The 23,008-nt window shown below is 31.9% G+C and overlaps 1 protein-coding gene across 3 annotated transcripts in view; it reads left to right on the forward strand.

Moving 5' to 3' along the window:
- Window positions 1–668: 668 nt before the first annotated feature.
- The window catches only part of LOC126886963 (influenza virus NS1A-binding protein-like), a 175,434-nt gene continuing 153,094 nt past the window's right edge, over window positions 669–23,008 (forward strand). Inside the window, exons 1-2 of one of the 3 annotated variants that reach the window (XM_050654165.1) lie at window positions 683–961; window positions 11,362–11,402. The gene's annotated coding sequence lies outside the window, so the exon portion shown is untranslated. Of the gene's footprint in view, window positions 962–11,361; window positions 11,403–22,697; window positions 22,801–23,008 lie in introns of those variants that run through there. The other 2 variants (XM_050654163.1, XM_050654164.1) reach the window with 2 other exon arrangements.

Below are 23,008 nucleotides of genomic sequence, written 5' to 3' on the forward strand. Positions count from 1 at the left end.
ACCTAAACCTATTACCTTATAGGGATTCATAAATAATTAATGTAAGACATGGTATATATATTATACATAAAGATATATTATTATATTCAGATATTTTTTTTTTCAAAAAGCTCCTAAAAATAATATTTCTTTAGTGTGTAATAGAGAGAATCGGCTAATATAAAAAATTGATTTCGATTAATTTTGAACTAAAACGCGCACTCTATTGTCAAAAACGTAAACGATGGCAACAGAAATATTTTACATCATTGCAGAAAACATGAAATTTTTTGGGTTGTACCCAACTCATCAAAAAATAACTCTTAGAATCCATATTCCCACACATCCAAAACGCATACATATTAAATCGTATACGATGCTATTTATATACATACCAACTCGCATACATATTTTTTGTCAAGCAAACCCGGCGTGTGAATGTATATGAAATGTCGAGTTGATGAGCTGGGGTTATCGGTGAAGTGGCTGTATATAATTTGGGGATATATGAAATGTCTTTCGGTGAGTTCGAATTCGGTGAATTGCGCCGCACATGAATTTTGACCAGTCCTGCCATCTACGTAGCTTAGTCGGCAACAAAATTAAACAGAGTTCTACTATCGATTCCGAACGGAAGAGAAAATCGCTCTCTGTATCTGTTCAACTGGTTCGATTTCAAACAGTTTATTACATCGGTCCAGTGCAGTCTTAAAGAACAATAAAGCATTAACGCCTTATTGTCGAGTTGGACACTTCCCTTTCTAGCGAATTCCAAGGAGACAATAAGTTTTATGAATCAGTTGATTTCTAATTTTGCCGATTTGGCGGAGCGGCGCATGACTATTTCATTCTGTTGTTTAATAATATGGCAACTCAAGTATCGAAGCACATTTCTCATGTAATGTTGCGGTTTTTTGTTTGTCTTTGGTTATAACAGTGAGTCAGTGCCCTTAAGTTGTTTTATCAAGCATTTTTTAATCAAGTAAGTACCCACGAATGACCAGCATTGACGTATTCTTTTGATTTAATTGATCTTTATTTGATACCAGGGAATAATGATGTAAACTGAAACCATATGATATTAAGTATTTTATACCTAAATGAGCTCTTCTAAGGTTTCAACTTTAGTAATTTAATATTGTTCTTATATACACGACCGCATGTTCTACAGCCACGTTTATTATAATCCGCTATAAATAATAGCCTTGCAAATTAGGGCAAAGCATGGATTCAGAAATATTGAGTACCTACGCATCATAATTTTAGGAAGTGTTTAGAAGTTTGTTCAATAACAATAAAATGATTACATTAATATTTTATAAACATATTATTTCCTTGTTCTCAGATCAATGATTATCTATTGTTAGTTTAGTTAGTTTTAATTTAGTTTTTAATATTAAGGAAATTCCATTGATCAATGAGGCCATTAAGATTCATTAAATGTATTGTTTTGGAGGGAATTTAAATTTATCGGGTTTTTGGAAACTAATTAACTAACAACAAACTAGGTATTCATGTATTTTTTCAAATATGATCAAACCAATAAGTAGTTTAAATAAATTCAAACTAGAAATTTCCAATTCCAATTGTCACCAGTGGCGTTACATGAATTTAATATACGGCGTCAAAACATGTTGATTGATGAGCTTGTTTCAAAAAATCTTGAACAAAAATTGTTTAATGATGATTCATAGGTATTTTGTTTTGTTAGTTATTGATTTTACTTTCAGTAATTGTTCGTTTGGTAATGAATTTCTAATTTATTCTATCAGTATTTTCGTATTAACTGTTAGTAAGACTTAACCGTTGATTGAAATATTGATACTCCAATACCTCAATCAACGACTTAACTGAGACATTGGTAAAAATCTAGAAAATCGGAAAAGGCTATTTTTTGCAATTTTGTTGCGGAAATAGAAAAATTAAAAAATAACCTTTAAAAAATAGAAAAAAATTCATGAAAAAATTGTAAATTACAACAAAAAGTGTTTCTATGGTCTGTTTTTAACCCGGGAGCAGTCGCGCTCAATTCTGTCTAACAATATGAATTTAAATACGAATTTAAAACAAATTTCTTTTTTTTTTTTTTGATATTTTTATTTAGTTGTTATGTTAATAATATCTATTTCTAACAATTTTAAAACTAATTGGTTCACACCAAAGCCGTAAATTTTACAAAAAAATAATAATTTTTTTTAAAGTCCCAGGCATTACTACAATCTTCCTTAAGCCACTTACGAGTGAAAAGTTATGTTGCAATATTTTTCACGGAAAAGGATAAAATGTTAGATTTTTTCTAACCGCGCGACTTCTCCCTGGTTAAACCAGGAGGAGTGATTCAAATTTACTGCGCTGTAATGCTTGTTTGTAATTGGTTCAACCTCGGGCAAGTTTATTCAACTGTTATACAATTTTGACACTAATGACATTTATGAAATTTTGACACGATTGGATTGGCATTTCATAGGTTAATTAAGTTATATCATAGTCCATGTGGTGAGACCGCTCCCGTCTGGAAAAATTTCTGATTCGGTTTCTTTGTGGATTCCTATTTAAAAATGCCCCCTTTAAACAAATCTGAAGGGTGCCGGGCGGAATTTTTGGGCAGAAATTGTATAAACAATTTTTTTAAACAAATACAAAAGATCATGTTTTTTTGCTCTGGAACATATATTTTTGGATTTTTTGGGTCAGTCTAAACAAGAAAGGTATCTTGTAATTTTTCTCAGAAATTGATAGTTTTCGACTTATAGGCGATTTAAAATCTGAAAAATGCGAAAATACGCATTTTCGAGGCTTAAAAACTCATTTAAATTAGTATTTTTGAGGTTGCCAGATACTTAGATTGAAGACTGAACATTCAGCTTCAAGATTCTGAAGAGTGGTCGCGTCTAACTTTAATTTATACCGTTATTTTTTATATGTTAAATATGCGTGTTTATCCGATTTCTTTGCCGGTGCGGCGCGCTCCATTTCAAAAATCTCCTATTTTCCTCCGAAAATTATTTTTTCTAGATTCTTTGCGTTATTCTAAATAAAATATGTTTCTTGCCATTTTTCTCAAAAGTTAATATTTTAATATTAAAATCCGAAAATGCGTTTTTTTGTCATTTTTCGGATTTTAAATCGCTTATAACTTAAAAACTATTAACTGTTGAGAAAATGGTAAGAAACATATTTTATTTAGAATATCACAAAGAATCTAGAAAAAATATTTTTCGGAGGAAAATAAGAGATTTTTGAAATGGATCGCGCCGCACCGGCAAAAAAATCGGATAAACACGCATATTTACCAATTAAAAAATAACGGTATAAATTAAAGTTAGACGCGATCACTCTTCAGAATCTTGAAGCTGAATGTTCAGTCTTCAATCTAAGTATCTGGCAACCTCAAAAATACTAATTTAAATATGAGTTTTTAAGCCTCGAAAATGCGTATTCTCGCATTTTTCAGATTTTAAATCGCCTATAAGTCGAAAACTATCAATTTCTGAGAAAAATTACAAGATACCTTTCTTGTTTAGATTGACCCAAAAAATCTAAAAATATATGTTCCACAGGACGGGGTCGAGTTCGCTCCCAATGGTAAGAATTTTACCTGAACTAAAAAAGGTAGAGTCCGAATTGGCTCCCATAGACAAAATTTATTTTACCTAAACATGTCGAAAATATCACCCAGCGTTGTCACTTTTCAAATTTTCTCTTTTTGTTAGAAACGGGTACCTTCCTAGAAATATCTATGGGAAAGGAGGAAGACCTAACCCTTCGGTCCTAACTTAACTTTCGGGTATTAGAGTGTAGAGCGCAAACCGGCCGACACCGATAATTTGTGTTAAACTTGCCACATATGCCAATGTTGAACTAAAACAAACTCTAAAAGTATTTGTCTAAAAGTATAATTTTCCTATAAAAAGTCTATATCACTATGTAAATTTCCTAAGCAGTATAAATATTACACGATTTGGCAACAATGTCTAATGTTTCCGCGATTATATGAGAGCCTACCCGCATTCATGCGGGAGCCAATTCGTACCCTTCTAAAATATACCTGAACGAAGCGGAGCGAACTCGACTTCACCCGTTCCAGAGCAAAAGACATGATCTTTTATATTTGTTTAAAAAAATTATTTAAAAAATTTCTGCTCAAAAATTACGCCCGGCACCCTTTTGATTTGTTTAAAGGGGACATTTTTGAATAGGAATCTACAAAGAAACCGAATCAGAAATTTTTTTCAGGCGGCAGCGGTCTCGCCACATGGACTATCAGCATTTTTTTGAGTTTCTGTGTTACTCCTTTAATTTTTAGATTTTTAGTCTGCTTTTATATAAAAGACAGTTGTTTTTAGAACTCTTTAGAGACATATTAGTATAATAATATAATATTTATGGATTACTATCGAAGGCCGATATGATCAACCACAAAAAAAGATCTATGTATTTGGTGATTTTTTTAGTGACTTTCTTGGGTGTGAATCTGTCTTTTTAGTTTGCTCCTCTTGGTTTAAAAACAAACCATAATCTTATAAAAGCCATAGGCGTAACCAGGGGGGGTTTGAGAGTTATAACCCCCCCCCCCCCCCATTTGGATGTACTTTGAGCTCTATATGCTTAACACTATTACTATTCCATACCGCGCAGAGCCCATCAAGTAGTTGTAACTCCCCCCCCCCCTTAGGATCATCCTGGTTACACCTCTGATAAAAGCCCTAGACATGTCAAGCCGATGCTCTGTTTGTCCGAAACAATACTTCCTATCTGACAGATGACAACTACTAACTGACATTTATTTGTTATGAAAGTTGTACAAATAGCCCGATCAAAGAACACACAATTTTCCGAAAACCTCCAAAAAAATAAAGGAAGGATGAAAATTTGGGAATAGGTAGTTGAAATTGTCTATTATTATAAAAGAAAAAGTTTGCAATTCTACATCCCCTCCATTTTACAAAAATTGGGAAATACGGGGTGAAAAATATTTTCTCGGGGGTGAAAAAATATTCATTCAAAATAAGTCCGGAATTGAATAAATAAATGACTTATTCTAAGCAACTTTTGTTCTATAGAGTTTTTTCACTAAGTCAATACTTTTTGAGTTATTTGCGAGTGGGTATGTTAATTTTTAACAAAAAAAGAATCTTTGTGTACTTTGTACGCACGTAAGAAGTTATACTTCTACTACATATTATGTGATTTTTAAGACAATACCAAAAATTTTAAAAAATAAAATAATAAAACGCACACAAACACATTGAAAAATGCCATAAATAAAAAATGATTTCTGAACGATAATAATTGTTGGCAAAAATTTTAAATACGCATTTTCTGAAAAAAAAAATTATATAACAAATATACTTACAATCATAAAATGCATAAAAAAATAAAAAAATAAAAACTTGCATCGGGAATCGAACCCGTGAATTTCGGGACGCTTTGATTCGTAATCGAAGCCTAGATTCACTCGTCCAATTCCACATTATTTGTCATGTGGAAAAATAGGGTAACTGAACGTTTTACTGTTTGACAGTTGTTTTGAATATAATTAAATTATGTAGTTTAAATTTTGTGGAAGAAAATATTAAAATATAACAAAACAGTAAGAAAACATTATATTAGATGAAGATTGGTAGAACTTTTGTTGGTAATCAAATTAAGTATGTAAATCAAAGCATTACATACCTACTAGATAAATAAATCTACGCCAAAAAATCATAATTTAAAAATAAAAATCGGACCTAATTTGGGATTTCTCTCTAAAATCCCCATTCTTGAGAAAATAAATGTACAGTAGAGCGTCGATTATCCGAACGTCGATCAACCGAACGACCGCTTATTCGAACTATCGACTCCCGCGTTCCGCACTCGAATACCGAGCAAGCGTTAGTAATTGAGGCTTAAAATATTTTCAATTTTCTTCAATATTGTATCCAAAAATAATTATGTTGTTGCAAAGACTGCACTTTTTGTTTAGTTGCTAGTTGTCATTATCAAGATATAAATAAATATGTAGGTATATAAATATGGCTTTTATTCACTTGTGGATAAATATGTATGACTATAAATATGTATCAATATATTGTAGTTCGATTATCCGAACAAATCGGTTTTCCGAACACCTATGTCCCCCAATTAGTTCGGATAATCGACGCTCTACTGTATTTCAACCTAATCCAAATGTATAATTACAATATGATTATAATAAAAACTACTTACCAAATTAGAATGAGTTTTCCTTGTCCAAAATAGTCCAAAAATATAGGTATATGAAAACTATTTAAAAAGGCAGTATAACTATTAACTAACTTTTGTTTGTTGTTTCTTTTCACACAAATTTTAAAACGCAACAACCATACATAATCTAACTACAGCTGTGCCACAGCCGCCATATTGAATAATTTTTGACATGTCATTTGAACATCCAATCAGAACAAAGTTATAATGCGCATGCGCCGGGATCATAGGTTTTAACATATAAAAATTCACCCTCATATCGCCGGTAAAGAAGTATAACTTCAAAAAGAACATGTTTTTGGACGGCTTTTTGCAAATAACTCAAAAAGTATTTTATCGAAAAAAATTATCCTAAAATATAGCTTATAAAAAAGTGAAAAAAGTGGTGTATGCATGAAGTCTGTAGATCCAGTAGAAGCAGAGTTGTAGCTAATGAAAAGTAGGTTCTTGTTCGTCAAATTCCAAGTCGAATATTTCAACGTGCAATAACCAAAAAACAGAGATTGTTGGCCCCTTTTATTTTTTTGGCCACAAGTTACTTTACTTATGTATTTTTATATGATGTATATGTATTGGTTCAATGTGCACATTTTTGAAAAGAAATTGGTTTTAAAATAAACACTTTTTTTAATTTTGAAAAAAATTCATTTTTTTTTTTCAAAATAACTTAAAAATTATTAGTACATATTACCAAAAATCTCAAAGAGTAATAAAATGTATGTTTTGCTTTTTTGAATATTTTGGATTTTTTGTTTGCTTGTTAGACAAAAATTGGTTATGCTATGGCTGTTCAAAATTGGCATAAACTCGTGATTTGTTACTCGTTCAAGCCATTTTAACTACAGCCTTTCCAAAAATAAGCCCTTTGAACCGATGAAACTTACACATCACATATAATAAAGAATACATAAGAAAGGTAACTTGTGAAGCGGTAACGATTAAATTAATTTGGAATGCTAATTAGGGGGTGATTTCGCGATTCTTTTTACCAAAAAATAAAAGGGGCCAAAAATATTTTGAGCCTAACTCACTTAATTTTAATGTTCGAAGTTTTTTTTAAACAAAAATAAACCTTTTTTTAAACACTTTAAAAAAGTTGTAAAGAATTTTCCCCGAAAAGTGCTCTCCGTTTTTTGGTTATTTCACGTTGAAATATTCGATTTGGAATTTGACGAAGAAGAACCTACTTTTCATTAGCTACAAGCTACAACTTTGCTAGACTTCATGCATACACCATTTTTTTCACTTTTTTATAAGCCATATTTTTGCTAAGAATATTGTTTTTCGATAAGATTTACTTTTTGAGTTATTTGCCAAAAACCGCCCACAGTCTTGTTTTTTTTTTTTTTGTTAAAACTGAACATATCGCCTTCTGGCAACGATACCGGGACAACTCAAAAAAACGTGTTTCGAGAAAATCGAGTTGTAAGTTTTTGTCATTTTGCACAGCTATTGTATGCTTTGAGTTATATTCGTTTTTAACTAAAACTATGTTCTTTGTTTCAGTTGATATCAAAGATTGTTTTTCAGTTCATTTTGGCAATCTTTTGGTACCAATCGAGTTAATAATTAGCAATAATTAGCAATTAAATTTTTTAGTTGTCCCAGTATTGTTGGAAGAATCATTTCATTATTATGAATATTTTTGTGATCATTGTGGCATACACACTGAGACAATTCAAAAGGTTCACGACGGATTTTAGCGTTTACCTCCTATCACTCTGAATGTAACAGTGGACCTTGTGCCCTCACTCGGAGAGTATTGCACTTAAAAATGTCCCAGTCATCGCGGATTATAGAGCTTAAAATCCTCTATATGTTAGTGTAGACATGTCAAAAACAACCAATTTTGAGTTGTCCCGGTATCGTTGCCGGAAGGCGATATTCACTCGCAAATATCTCGAAAAGTATTGACGGGAAAAACTCTATAGAACAAAAGTTGCTTAGAATTAGTCATTTTACCTAATTCCGCACTTATTTTGAATGCATATTTTTCACCCTCGAGAAGGGGTATTCCCCTCCATTTTTGTAAAATGGAGGGGGTGTAGAATTGTAAACTGTTTCTTATATAATAATAAACAATTTCAACTACCTATTCCCAAATTTTCATCCTTCCTTTATTTCTTTTTGATGTCATATTGTTTTTTTATCGGGCTAAAAAGACTAAAATATCTTGTCAACCTACGTAGTCTAATCAGTCATATTTTGTTCTTGAAATATGGTTTCAAACATTTCTTAATCAAGTAAGTAGAATACCCATGAATAGCATTGACGTATTCTTTTGATTTAATTGATCTTTATTTGATACCAGGGAATAATGATGTAAACTAAAACCATATGATGTTAAGTATTTTATACCTAAATGAGCTTTTCTAACAACTGGCGTTTACCGTGTTAAAAAATCACGACAGTGTCCGCACGGGCCCATAACGCACCTTTGATCTTTACCGACTTTCAACGGATCACTACAGACGTGTCTGTGCTACCACGGACGACAACTTCCCACGGTGCGTGGTGCGAGTTAATCTGTGTCCGTCGGCGAAATTGCCGATCCTGGGAAGCCGTTGATACTACGGACCAGCACAGACGCGTCTTTGCTACCACGGACGATACGCTTCCCACGGTGCGTGGTGCGAGCTGGTCCGTGTCCGTCCGCAATATTGCCGATCGTGGGAAGCCGCTATAAGGTTTCAAGTTTAGTAATTTAATATTGTTCTTATATAGGCGACCGCCTCTTTTACAGCGACCTTTATTATAATCAGCTATAAATAATAGCCTTTCAAATTAGGTCAAAGCATGGATTCAGTATTTTTTTGAGTATTTTTTTATACCTACGCATCATAATTTTAGGAAGTGTTTAGAAGTTTATTTAATATTTCTATCCTCAATATTTTAATCCTGTTTTCAGATCAATGATTATCTATGGTTAGTTTTAATTATTAAGGTGAAACAGTAGCGATCAACAGGTAGCGAAAACGCGTTCCAAGATTGCGGCTGTAATTTTGAATATTTTTTCGAGATATTTGGCACACGTATTCGTAATATAATAAAGAATGGCGGTACAGAGCCCAATTTGAAAAATATACTAATATGTGGAAATTACTCTGTAATTAAATACAATATTAAAAAAACGAGCCTGTACCTCCATTAAGAAGAACAAAAAAATACACTTTCTTCAAATAAACTTTTTTATCCGATGCCTAGATTTTGTGTCATTTTGGAACTACTAATGAAATAAAAAATTTTAGTAGTTCCAAAATGATACAAAATCTAGGCATCGGATAAAAAAGTTTACTTGAAGAAAGTGTATTTTTTTGTTCTTCTTAATGGCGGTACAGGCTCGTTTTTTTAATATTGTATTTAATTACAGAGTAATTTCCACATATTAATATATTTTTCAAATTGGGCTCTGTACCGCCATTCTTTATTATAATACGAATACGTGTGCCAAATATCTCGAAAAAATATTCAAAATTACAGCCGCAATCTTGGAACGCGTTTTTGCTACCTGTTGATCGCTACTGGAAATTCCATTGATCAATGATGCCAATTGATCAACAAACTTGGTATTTATGTATTTTTTTTTAAATATGATCAAACAAACCAATAGGTACCTAGTTTAAATTTAAGTACATTCAAACTAGAAATTTCCAACTGTACCAGTGGCGTACAGGAATTTAATCCACGGCGTCAAAACATGTTAATTGATGAGTTATCTTGAAAAAAAAGTTTTTAATGATGACTTCCTAAGTATTTTATTTTGTTAGTTATTGATTTTACTTTCAGTAATTGTTCGTTAATAATCAGTTTATATTTTATTCCATCAGTATTTTCTCTTTGTCTGTACCTATACTTTTATTCTGCGGTATTGGTAAAAATCTATAAAATCGAAAAAGGCTATTTTTTGCAATTTTTTTATTTAGCCAGAAAAGTGATTAAATGGCTTTTTTATGAATTTTGTTGCGGAACTAAAAAAAGTACAAAAAAAATTAAAAAAATAGAAAAAATTCATGAAAAAATCGTAAATTACAACAAATAGTGTTTCTAATCTTATAAAAGCCTAGGACGACATGTCAACTGGAAACGCTGTTTGTCCGGGACAATAACTCCTAGCTGACAGATGACAACTACTAACTGACATTTATTTGTTATGAAAGTTGTACAAAAGACTAAAATATCATATCAACCTACCTAGCCTTAATCAATCATATTTTGTTCTTGAAACTATACTGTTTGAAGGAGTTTTTAATCAAGGAAGTACCGACGAATGACCAGCATTGATAGATTATTTTGCTTTAATTTATCTTTATTTGATACCAAGGCATAATGATGTAAACTGAAACCATATGATTTTAAGTATTTTATACCTAAATTAGCTTTTCTTAGGTTTCAACTTTAGTCATTTAATATTGTTCTTATATACGCGACCGTGTGTTCTACAGCCATGTTTATTATAATCAGCTATAAATAATAGCCTTGCAAATTAGGGCAAAGCATGGATTCAGAAATATCGAGTTCCTACGCATCATAATACGTATATTTTGATCAATGATTATCTTTTGTTAGTTTAGTTGGTTTTAATTATTATGGAAATTCCATTGATCAATGATGCCATTAAGATTCATTAAATGTATTGTTTTGCAGGGAATTTAAATTTATCGGGTTTTTTCGGAAACTAATTAACTGGCTCAAAAAACTCATATGCGTAACCAGGGGGGTTTTGGGGGTTATAACCCCCCCCCCCATTGGGATGTACTTTGAGCTCTATACGCTTAACACCATAGCCCTCAGAGACCTTCCAGTAACCCCCCTTTCAGGTAGTTGTAACCCCCCCCTTAGGATCATCCTGGTTACGCTTATGAAAAAACTTGGTATTTATATTTATTGTTTTAAGTATGATCAAACAAATGAAACAAACCAATAGTTTTTAAATAAATTCAAACCAGAAATTTTCAATTGTCACCAGTGGCGATACATGAATTTAAAATATGGTGTCAAAACATGTAGATTGATGAACTAAAATGTTGAATAAAAATTGTTTAATGATCATTTCATAAGTATTTTATTTTGTTAGTTATTGATTTTACTTTCAATAATTGTTCGTTTAGTAGGTAAATCATTTCTACTTTATTCCATGAGAATTTTCTTTTTTAGACCAGGAAGTAAGATTGTTCTCAGGACTCTGCATAATCCAGGTATAAGACAACTTGTTTAGTTATTGTGGACCTTAGTGGATTCACTGAAGGTTTTCACCTCCGATTTCGTTGAACCTTCATCGATTTTCATGAAAATTGGTAAGTAGTTAGAAGATACTTCAAGGAACAAAGGTGACATGATGTTAACTTGCGCTTTTACCCTGGGGCTGGTTGCCACCCTTTCTCGGACGTGAAATTTTTTTATTAAAAATAATACCAGAAATCGATAGAGGGGCAACTTCTAAGCAAAATTTGTTATATAAAGTTATTAACATAAATCAATACTTTTTGAGTTATTAAATATCAAAGATTTTATTTTTTCTTCAAAAAATGCATGTTTTAAAGCTGTTTTTCACGTATTACTCAAAAACTATAAGCTTTTGTAAAAAAGCTATTATTACCAAAATTAAAGATAATAAAAAATTTGATACACTGCCTACTTAAAGAACTAAACTAATGTTATTTTAAAGTGAGTTATGGGTAATTGAATGTATATTTTTTTCGACGAGTACTCAAATCTAAGTATTCAAGCTTACATAACGGGAAAACGATGCATTTTATAGAATATACTTGTTAAGCACTTGTCAAAGTACTTCGGAATACCTATCAAATGAGCTTCAGTAGAAGTTAATAGCATCAAAATTAAGCAAGTTATGATAAAAATAAGAGAACCCTTTCGATTTTTTTAGGAAAAAGTTAAAAACTAAACATACGCCATTTCCGCAAAAATTAAAATTTGTAGTAATCCTCACAAGAATTTCTTTATGTTATCATAGTTAATTATTTTAACAAATTTGGCCGGTTTAGAATGCATATTTTTGAAAAAAAGGTATAATTTAAAAAAATCGGAATTTTTAGAATTATCGTACTTTTCATTTTCTTTTGATAATAACTCCAAAAATACTCAATATACGTAAAAAATGATAAATAACTAAATTTTAATTTTTTCTGTAACAAATACTTTACCCATTTTACTATTTTCGTAGAGTAAAAAATAACCGAGATGAAACGTTTAAAATTTCAATTTTGCTGCGAGAACCATGTAACCGGGGCCATTTAACCTTTTATTTTTAAAAAAGTAAGAGGTATAAATGACTATTTTGACGTTTTTTAATAGCTCTTGGAATAAAATTTTAACCAGTTATTAGATGAACTTGCTACTTTAAAATTTAACGGAGTTATTTACAAAAAAACAATAACATTTTTTAGAAAATTTTTTAAAAGATACATTTTGAAACATTTTTGGTGCATAAACTTTAATGCTATCAACTTGTTCGAGCACTTATTTGATAGATATTTCAATGAGCTTTGACAAATGTTTAATAAGTTTATGTTATAAAATGCATCATTTTCCCGGTATTTAAGCTTGAATACTTTGATTTAGGTACTCGACGAAAGAAATATACATTCAATTACCTATAACTCACTTTCAGTTAACATTGAAAGGTTTTTCTAGTAAGGAATTTATTTGATTTTTTATTAGCCTCAACTTTGACAATAATAACTTTTTTGTTAAAACTTACAGTTTTTGAGTTATTTATGAAAAATCGGTTAAAAACGTGCATTTTTCTCACGAAAAATTAAAATCTTTGATCTTTAATAACTCAAAAAGTTTTGATTTATTTTAATAACTTTATATAACAAATTTTGCTTATAATTTGTCGCTCTATCGAATTGTGGGGTTATTTTTTATAAAATAATTTTCACCCCCGAGGAGGGGTGGCATCCACCCCCAGGGTAAAAGCGCAAGTTGGCACCATGTCACCTTTGTTCCTGGAGATATCCTCTAACCACTCACCAATTTTCGTGCAAATCGATGGAGGTTCAACGAAATCGGAGGTAATAGCTCATATTCACCTTCAGTGACTGCACTACCTATAGAAAGGTAATCTACCTGTTTCCTGCCAATAATTCGGAGCCGTTTTTAATTTAATAACAATGTTTTTGCGATTTTTACGATTTTTTGCATACCGCTAAAAAGGCCAAATATTTGACATAAAAATATAAAAATGTTAAAACCTTGAAAAGGCTTCAAAATGATGTTTATCTACTCTATGTATAAGTTTTTAGTTTGTGAAAACTGTCATTATAGATAGCAGTGCGTGAAGTGTGAAAGTGTGTGTGAAGTAACAATGTAAGGTAGTGTCGCCAAATAAGGCCAGTGTCTTAATTAGGCCAATTGCAAATATTTTCTTAAATATAGATATTATATATTAGAGGTCACCTTAAATGTCTTTCTCAGTCAAAATCGTCTAAGCCATTCAGTCGGTAGTATCACATAGCAGCGCCAATTAGACTAGACACGTGTTTGTGACAGTGCGGAAGTTCGTTTATAAATTTTAAGTAAGTTATAAAATTACTAAAATGGTACTTAATGAATATAAGCCAATTATTTTTTCTTTGTAAAGCGATAGTAAATTAATACTTTTTAAGTAACTGGAACTGTTTTTTCTCTATATTGCTTTTTATTATTTTTTTATGTTAAATAAAAAAAGTAGACAGTGTCCTAATAAAGCCAATTGTCCTAGATGTGTGTAAATGTGCGATATGTGTGCTTAATGTATTGACAAATTTTTGTTTTTAATATGAATAAAAGTTTCTTTCACTAAATTTTGTATTTGTTCTTTAATTCTTAGGTTTAAAATTTATTATCCACCTCAATTTGCGTAAAAAATGAAACTGGCCTTATTAAGCTACCAGTTCCTAATAAGGCCTAATATTCCAGATTTGTTCAATGTTAAAATTTTATATTTCTTTATTTATTTAGTAAGTATTTTATCCTGAAATTCGATAGCTAAAATGTTAGGCAATACGTATACAAGAGTTTTCCCTCATATTGTTCCTGAATAAAATATTACAGATATTTAAACGTTAAGGTGGCCTTAATTGGCGACCTTACCTTATTTTAAATGGGATTTACTTTTTCGCACTGTTTTTTGGCACACTTTCGTATAATCAAATATCCTTAACTTTCGCGTTGTCATGGTGACATAATAAGCAATAAATTACAACAAAAGTTTTGACAGTTTTGTGGTTTGAAAGAAGTTAGAATTTTTAAATGTCAAAGTTTTAAAAATTGTAGAATAGAACTGAATTCCAGTGACGAAGAGTTACAGTTTTTTTATTTGTTTATCGTAGATAAAATATTGTATGAAACTGTGCGTGAAGTACTTTTTGCGAACTTACGCGATGTATAGAACATCGCGTGCGTTCGCAAAAAGCATAGGTACTTCACGAACTGTTTCATAAATAACTATTTTAAAAGTTATAAAGTTTGTTGCTTTGCAAACTGCAAAATAATGCTAAATCGTTATTTGTTAATGACTGTTACGTATTAAAATTAACCTAGAACTTGTTAGGTATTTCATCCAAAATTGAGTATTGGGGTACTTATCTCAAAATTTGAGACCGATTCATCAATTAGTTCAAAAGTTATTCGATTTGTTTTTCCCAGAGACCTTTTTCTGCAATGACAAGGCAAAGAATAATAAAGATAAAATAAATATTTATTTAACATTCTAATGCAAAATTATTGACATTTTTTAGTTTATATACATTAAGAATAACTTTAAAAATGTTATCCGTAGAAAAAATTAATTTACTTATTCGAAAATGAGTGCAGTTGACCCACTATATGGTAAACATCAGCCATTGTTTGTTGAGTACTAATACCTCAAAAATAGTGAATTAGCATCGTTTAAAAATAGTGAAAGTGGTCCAGCAAGAACATTACACTATCCACTAGCTGGGTAAGTGTTTGCCAAATTCAAAGTGTCCAAATAGACTATTAATTAGAATTAGAATTACACAAAGACTATATAGACTTTTTATCAGCAATTTATTTTCAAATGTTTTTATTTTATTATTCTTGGGTGCGACTCAATTGCACTAGACAAGAAATATTAATCATCCATTTATAAAAATGTTTTTGGCTGGAAATGGGAACGGATCCGGTCCAGTCAACAATATATATAATGCACAAATGAATCAACCCTCAAATACAATGATACCAATGCAACCAAATCATCAATATATGCAACAACACAACTCTGTATCAGCAGACATGATGCACTATTATCAAAATCAATTCCCACCTCTTCCAAATATGTACACTCATCCATCTAATTTCCAAAATTTATCCTTACCTCAAATGAGCCAAAACTCAGTTCCTCCGCAGCCAGAGATACACTCAAAAACTTTCGAAGAAGGAATAGATTATTCCCTACCGTCCTCATCAAGTGACGATGAAAACATGGAAAGTGATGCAAATGCTTGTCCGTGGCAACAACTAAAAGAGTCGAGATCAAAAAGAAAACGTAGAAAAATAGCAGAAACTACTGAGCAAGGTGCTTCAGTAAGCACATCTAATAGGTTTCAAACTCTCTCAGAAGAAAACGCAGATACAAACCAAATCCATACCAGTAAAAGGAACGATGACAACCCAAATACCCAAACGAAAGATCCCAAGCCGCCCCCTATTTATGTTTACGGAGTAATAGACTACAAAGCAATGACTGACTCTATAGCGCAAGTTACTGAAGATGAAACGTATTATACTACCACTCTTCCTGAAAATGTTGTTAAAATAAATGCTAAAACACCTGATTCTTATAGAAAAATAATAAATTACATGAGAGAAGAAAAAATAGTACACCATAGCTATCAACTCAAACAAGAAAGAGCATATAGAGTCGTCCTAAGAGGTTTACACCATTCTATACCCTTAGAGCAAATAAAATCTGAATTATTAAGGCAAGGCCACACAGTCAGAAATGTTTTAAACATCCGGCACAGAGTAACAAAAGAGCCCCTACCATTATTTTTCGTCGATTTGGAACCAAAAAACAACAATAATAAATAATAAAGTTTTTAATGTGGAATTTATATACAATACCAGAATTAGAGTAGAAGCTCCGAAACACAAGAACACCATTGTGCAATGCACTCGATGTCAGGCATACGGACACTCTAAGTCATACTGTTATAAACCTTATAAATGTGTTAAATGTGGAGGATCACACGACACCAAAAGTTGCACAAAGCCGAAAGACACACCTGCAACATGTACTCTTTGCAAGGGCAACCATCCAGCGAACTATAAAGGCTGCACTGTTTATCGAGACTTATTAAAAGCAAAGAACAGGAATAACGACACAACTGGACCTAGAAACACACAAGGATACATAAATCCCAATCCAGCACTGCACCAAATGACTCAACAATATGCGCAAAATGGAATGAATTATGCTCAAGTAACCTCAGGAAACATCAACAGACCAAATAATGGTGAAGATTTAACACACATGATGTCAAGCTTCTTAAATGAATTCAAAAATCTATTTAATCAACTTCTGAACCAAAATAGCATGATCCTGAACATGCTAACAACAGTCATTAGTAAAATAACGAATTAATGGCTCCATCAATTAGAATAGCCGCCTGGAACGCCAACGGGCTACCAAACCATGTACAGGAAATCACAGCATTTTTAAAAGTAAATAAATTAGATGTTCTTCTCATCTCAGAATCACACTCAACCGAAAGAACAGTAGTAAAAATCCCTTTATACACAACGTACCTTACTCATCATCCTGATGGAACTGCTCACGCAGGAACAGCAATTATTATTAAATCTTCTATTAAACACTATTTCCTACAAAATTACGCCACACCTAAAATACAAGGAACCATACTAAAAATAGAAACATTTACATGGCCACTTGCCATTGCAGCAATTTACTGTCCTCCTAGACACTCCATATCAATTGAAGAATACGAGACCTTTTTTCAAGAACTAGGACCCCGATTTATAGCAGCTGGAGACTGGAACGCCAAACACACCGTATGGGGATCGAGGCTTATAACACCAAAGGGTAGAAATTTATTGGCGTGCTCGCAGAGAAATAATTTAAACTTCCTTTCGACAGGTCAGCCAACGTATTGGCCGACCGATCAAAACAGGATTCCTGACCTGCTAGACTTTGCCGTTATCAAAGGTATCTCAAATATACATTACAAAATAGAACCCAGTCTTGATTTAAGTTCAGATCACACCGCAATAATCATAACACTAAGTACAACTGTAATTTGGAAGGAACCTGTGGCAAAACTCTGCAATAAAAGAACCAACTGGGAACAATTTCAAGCTATTATTAACACAAATATAAACTTAAAACATCGAATTAAAGAACCCCATGAAATAGAAAAAGCAGTGCAACATTTAACAGAAGTAATACAAGATGCTGCATGGAAGTCAACTCCAGATGATAAAAAAATTACCACCCATGATCATAACATTCCTTTACAAATTAAAGAAATTTTAAATGAAAAAAGAAGAACTAGAGCCAAGTGGCCGCGGTCAAGGAATCCCCGGGATAAAACACAATTAAATCGGTTAACACATCAACTGCGTACAGCTTTAATCCAGGCCCGTAATGAGACTTTTAAATATTACATCTCCAACCTAACACCTAATGACCATTCATTATGGCAAGCGACCAAAAAATTCAAGAGACCAATAACATCTATTCCACCAATTAGAAAATCGGATCTAAGCTGGGCAAAAACTGATGAAGAAAAATCAAACACATTAGCACAACACCTCGCCCAGGTATTTAGTCTACATACAGAAGTCAATGCTGAAGATGAAGAAGTATACACATTTCTCGACGCTCCTTGTCAATTATCACTACCACTGAAACCATGTACACCAACAGAGATCTGGAAGGCGATAAATAAAATAAACCCTCATAAGGCTCCAGGTTATGACTTAATTAATGGTGATGTACTAAAGCATTTGCCTAGAAAAGCGATAGTCCTGCTAACTATTGTATATAACAGCATGATAAGACTGTGTCACTTTCCTATTCAATGGAAATACGCACAAATAATTATGATTGCGAAACCGGGCAAACCGCCTACAGAACCCTCCTCCTATCGTCCTATAAGCCTTCTACCAATAATGTCAAAAATTTTCGAAAGACTTCTGTTAGTCCGAATCCTCGAAAGAATAAACATAAATAACATAATACCTGACCATCAATTTGGCTTTCGACAGAACTACTCAACAATACAGCAGTGCCATAGGATTGTAAATTATATAAAAGAAACTTTAGAGGGAAAGAAAATGTGTGCGGCAGTATTCCTTGATGTAGAAAAAGCATTTGATAAGGTGTGGCATAAAGGCCTGTTGTATAAAGTGAAAAAGAATATGCCTAATGAAATATACCTGATATTAAAATCATATCTGAACGAGCGATTTTTCCAAATCAAAGTAAATACCTCACTTTCCAAATATCATCCTATACAATCCGGAGTACCTCAAGGTAGTGTCCTCGGTCCCTTCCTTTATCTCCTTTACACTGCTGATATACCTGCTGATGATGACATTACTATGGCCACATTTGCCGACGATACAGGAATCCTTACATCAGACGATAACCCAGATAGAGCTTCTAACAAACTGCAAAACTATTTAAGTTCACTTCAAACATGGTTAACAAAATGGAAGATTAAAGTAAACGGTGAAAAGTCTTCACAAATTACGTTCACAACAAGAAGGATCGACTGTCCACAGGTTCATATTAACAACATTCCTATCCCCTTAAAATCAGATGTCAAGTACCTGGGACTCCATTTGGACCGAAAGCTGACATGGAAGAACCATATCAAAACCAAGAAAGCTCAACTAAATTTAAAAGTCAGACAAATGTATTGGCTGCTAGGTAAAAGATCCCAGTTATCATTAGAAAACAAAGTATTATTATACAAAATTATACTAAAGCCGATATGGAGTTATGGTATAGAGTTATGGGGCTGCAGCAGACCGAGCAACACTAAAATACTGCAAACTTTTCAATCAAAGACGCTGCGCATGATAGCGAATGCACCATGGTACGTCTCCAATATAACTATCCATAATGACCTTGGGATACCATTCATCGAAGATGTTATTAGACTACAGGCAACCAAAGCCCAAGAAAGAAATTTCGCCCATGAAAGTCAAACTATTCAACAACTCTACCAGCCGCCACTTGTGGGAAGAAGACTGAAAAGGACATGGCCAGAGGACCTAACTGATTAGGTGTATTGGAGAACCATCGATGGATGGTGCCCAAAGCATGCCAGGATTCAAGACTTTGCTACTATTTGCTAAATACTCTGTGTTGTAATTGGAGTAGATTGTAAATTTGCACTTAATAAAATGAAAAAAAAAAAAAAAAACTTATTCGAAAAGCTAATAATTTTTCCACAAAAGAAATAGATAGGTAGTTATTCTGGGACGATTAGATAAAAAATAGAAATTATTTTTTAATTAATTATTAATTTGTTTACAATATTTAAAAAAAATAATAGCTTCATTTTAATGATAAAGACTTCCGAGTTTTATGAAACATTAGACGATTAATAATTATTAGAATTGAATAAAATAAATTTTGGGAAAAATATATTTTAACTGTTTAAACAAATTACCTTGTTTGTTAATTAATAATATTAATACATTGCTAATTTGTAATGTATGCAAAAAGTACCTACATACGAATTAAAAAAAGATCAAAATCTATCAACTAGAACCCTAGAAGTAACTTACAGTATTTTGAAGTTCATTAACATTTTTTAATGCTTTAATTTTTAGTTCCTGCTTGACATAGTTTAACTAATTTTAATCCTAAACACAAACAATGCTGTCTAAGTTTAATCTCATTCCAACTTTTTACCTAATCGCCTTGAATACCTTTTTTTTTTTGTTTAAATTCAGGTTAAATATGGAAAATATTTGGTCTGCGAATAATAGCTTATAAATTATTCCAATTGTTTATAGGTTAAAAATAACAGTAATTTTGCAAAACGCTGTTTGGTTATAAAAATGATTTTGTTTTAAACTTTTTTGATACATATTGATAGTTATTCTTAAACTTTCATTCGATATGTATAATTACCGTATCTTCATGGCCCTGTCAAAATAGCCCGGATACAAAATATAGATAGCCTCGACAAAATAGCCCGTAAACAAAATTGCCCCGACAAAATAGATCGCACACAAAATAGCCCCGGTCAAGACAGCCCCGGCGAAAACACCCTCAATAAAAAGTTTTACCTGTTAACGGAGTACGATTTATTTTAAATCACTTCTAATTGGAGAATAAGCCACAATTTGACTTAAAGAAAATGATTTTATTAATCATATGATAATGATGATAATAATAATGATATTATTGCTACATTTATTTTTTAAAATTTTATAAACAAATTATCAAAATATTTTTTTGTTTTCGGCGTGGTCTGACATTATTTTAGTTTTTCGGATTATTGGGAACAAAAAAGTCTATTATAATTTTTCCCTAAAGTTGATCGTTTTCGAGTTATAAACAATTTAATACTGAAAAATCGAAAAATTTCACGGTTCAAAAACACAAAAAATATTTTTTTTTATTACGAAGTACCTAAATTCTAGTTTAAACCACCCGTGTTGAGCTGCCTCCCCCCCCCCCACTTGCAAAGATTAAAACACAAATAGCCCTGACTTATGAGCTTTCATATTCCGCAAATCAAAAATTTTGAGCTCGTTACACTGAGCAGGAATTTAATATTTTAGTGGGGTGGCAGCCCCCCCCCCCCCCCCCCACTAATATTGTTTGGGTCTAAGTTTGGGTCTTCCCTTTGACCTTCTTCCTACTGGTGTCTGCCTCATTATATGTTTTGGTGTTTCAGTCTCCAACATCCGTTCAACATGGCCCGTCCAGCGCAGACGTCAGTTCTTTATGGATGTTATGACATCGGGTTCGTTGTATGCTGCGTATCCTTGTTTTTACTGCACTTAATTTGTTTCCTTAGCGTTCTTTACGGGGTTATCCTAGTGTAAAAGTACGAAATTCATATACTTTTTTGGGAATTTCTAAAATAAAAAGTACTGTACCAATTGTATTGAAAATTTGCATGAGCATTTACCATAAAAAGAAATTTATGTAAAACAATTTTCATAAAAAAATATTGAAAATTAAACGATTTATGCGCCATTTACTGACGCCGTGAAAATAAAAACATAGCTCCACTGCTGCAGTGATTGGGACTAATAGAGATCCTGAAACATAAGTTATTTTCTGTACCATCAACTAGGAGTTTTTTGATCGGATAAAAAATGTCAATTTGGCGGTTTTTGAAACTAAAAATGTTTTAGCTAATTTTAAAAAAAATTTCAACACTTCGTCATTTTCCAAATTTTAATATTTTTCAAAAATCCTAGTTGATGGTATAGGAAATAACTTATATTTCCATAATCACTTTGAAATTTTATGTTTCAGTATCTCTATTAGTCCCAATCGCTGCAGCAGTGGAGCCATGATTTTATTTTCACGGTACGGTGCCAGTAGATGGCGCATAAATCGTTTAATTTTCAATATTTTTTATGAAAATTGTTTTACATGTACTTCTTTTTATAATAAATGCTCATGTAATTTTCAAAAAAAAATGGTACATTACTTTTTATTTTAGAAATTCCCAAAAAAAGTATATGAATTTCGTACTTTTACACTAGGATAGTTTAAAATATTTTTTATTGTCTTCCAAGTTTCCTTAATTTTGCTCGGTGTTCACTGTTTGTCATATTTTCTTTTCCAATTGGAATGATTTGGTTTTTCACACGTGTCATTTTTTTTAATCTGTCAGATTTTTACTGCTATTACTGAATTCTGTAACTTACACTGACATAGAATCGTCTGATATGAAAGACATTGGCTAGTTTATAGTACAACGTGTCGTGACGACAACGGGGACGTGCGCCGTCTATTACATATTCTTAGGAAAGAGAAAATATAGGTATAAAATTAGTTTAATCAAAATATCAAAGGCATTTTGCAACACTGATATCACAGAGTTTGCATACGAGAACAGGCAATCATATCCACAATACTGCATCAATAAAACTAACCATATTATTCCCTGTTTCTCTTTGTTATTGCAGGTAAAGCTGGTTACATGATTATTATAACTATTTCAAATCTATTAGGTACTATATCCACGAGCACTCAGCTTTATTGGTATAATCACGTAATTAGGTATTTCCACCTGTATCTATATTAGATTCAAATATTCCATTATTGTTATCAAAACACAATGAATCCATAATCTGAAGTGTTTAAATGAAATATTACTGTCTGGAGATAATTACCTTAAACATCAATAAAAATATTTCACGATTTTTCACTCTAATCAGTTATTGATCTGAAATAACGTAAGATAAATGTTGAAAAATATATTTTTTAAAATATTTTTGAATAAACTTTAAACTAGTATTCACAATGAATTCTGTGTATTTATCTGTGTTGTTAGATAGTGAGATCGTTAAAAGTTTAAGTGTCATTACATTGCTATACAATCAAATCTAGCTCTCAAATCATAGGTATAAACAATTATTTCAATCAATTAAGGGGCGCTTAAGCTTTTGCTTAACCTCTAATTTTGATAAAAAAATTTGTGTTGGTCGCTTTACCTGTACTTCCAATAAACCTATCAAAAGTCTAGCAAACTCATTCGTCTATTGGAAAGTTACATTTCTTAGAGGCTTCTTCTGGAATTTTGAAGCTTTCCGACACTACATTGATGCAAAT

This window comes from Diabrotica virgifera, chromosome 6 (genome assembly GCF_917563875.1).
Source record: "Diabrotica virgifera virgifera chromosome 6, PGI_DIABVI_V3a".
Lineage (NCBI taxonomy): Eukaryota > Metazoa > Arthropoda > Insecta > Coleoptera > Chrysomelidae > Diabrotica > Diabrotica virgifera.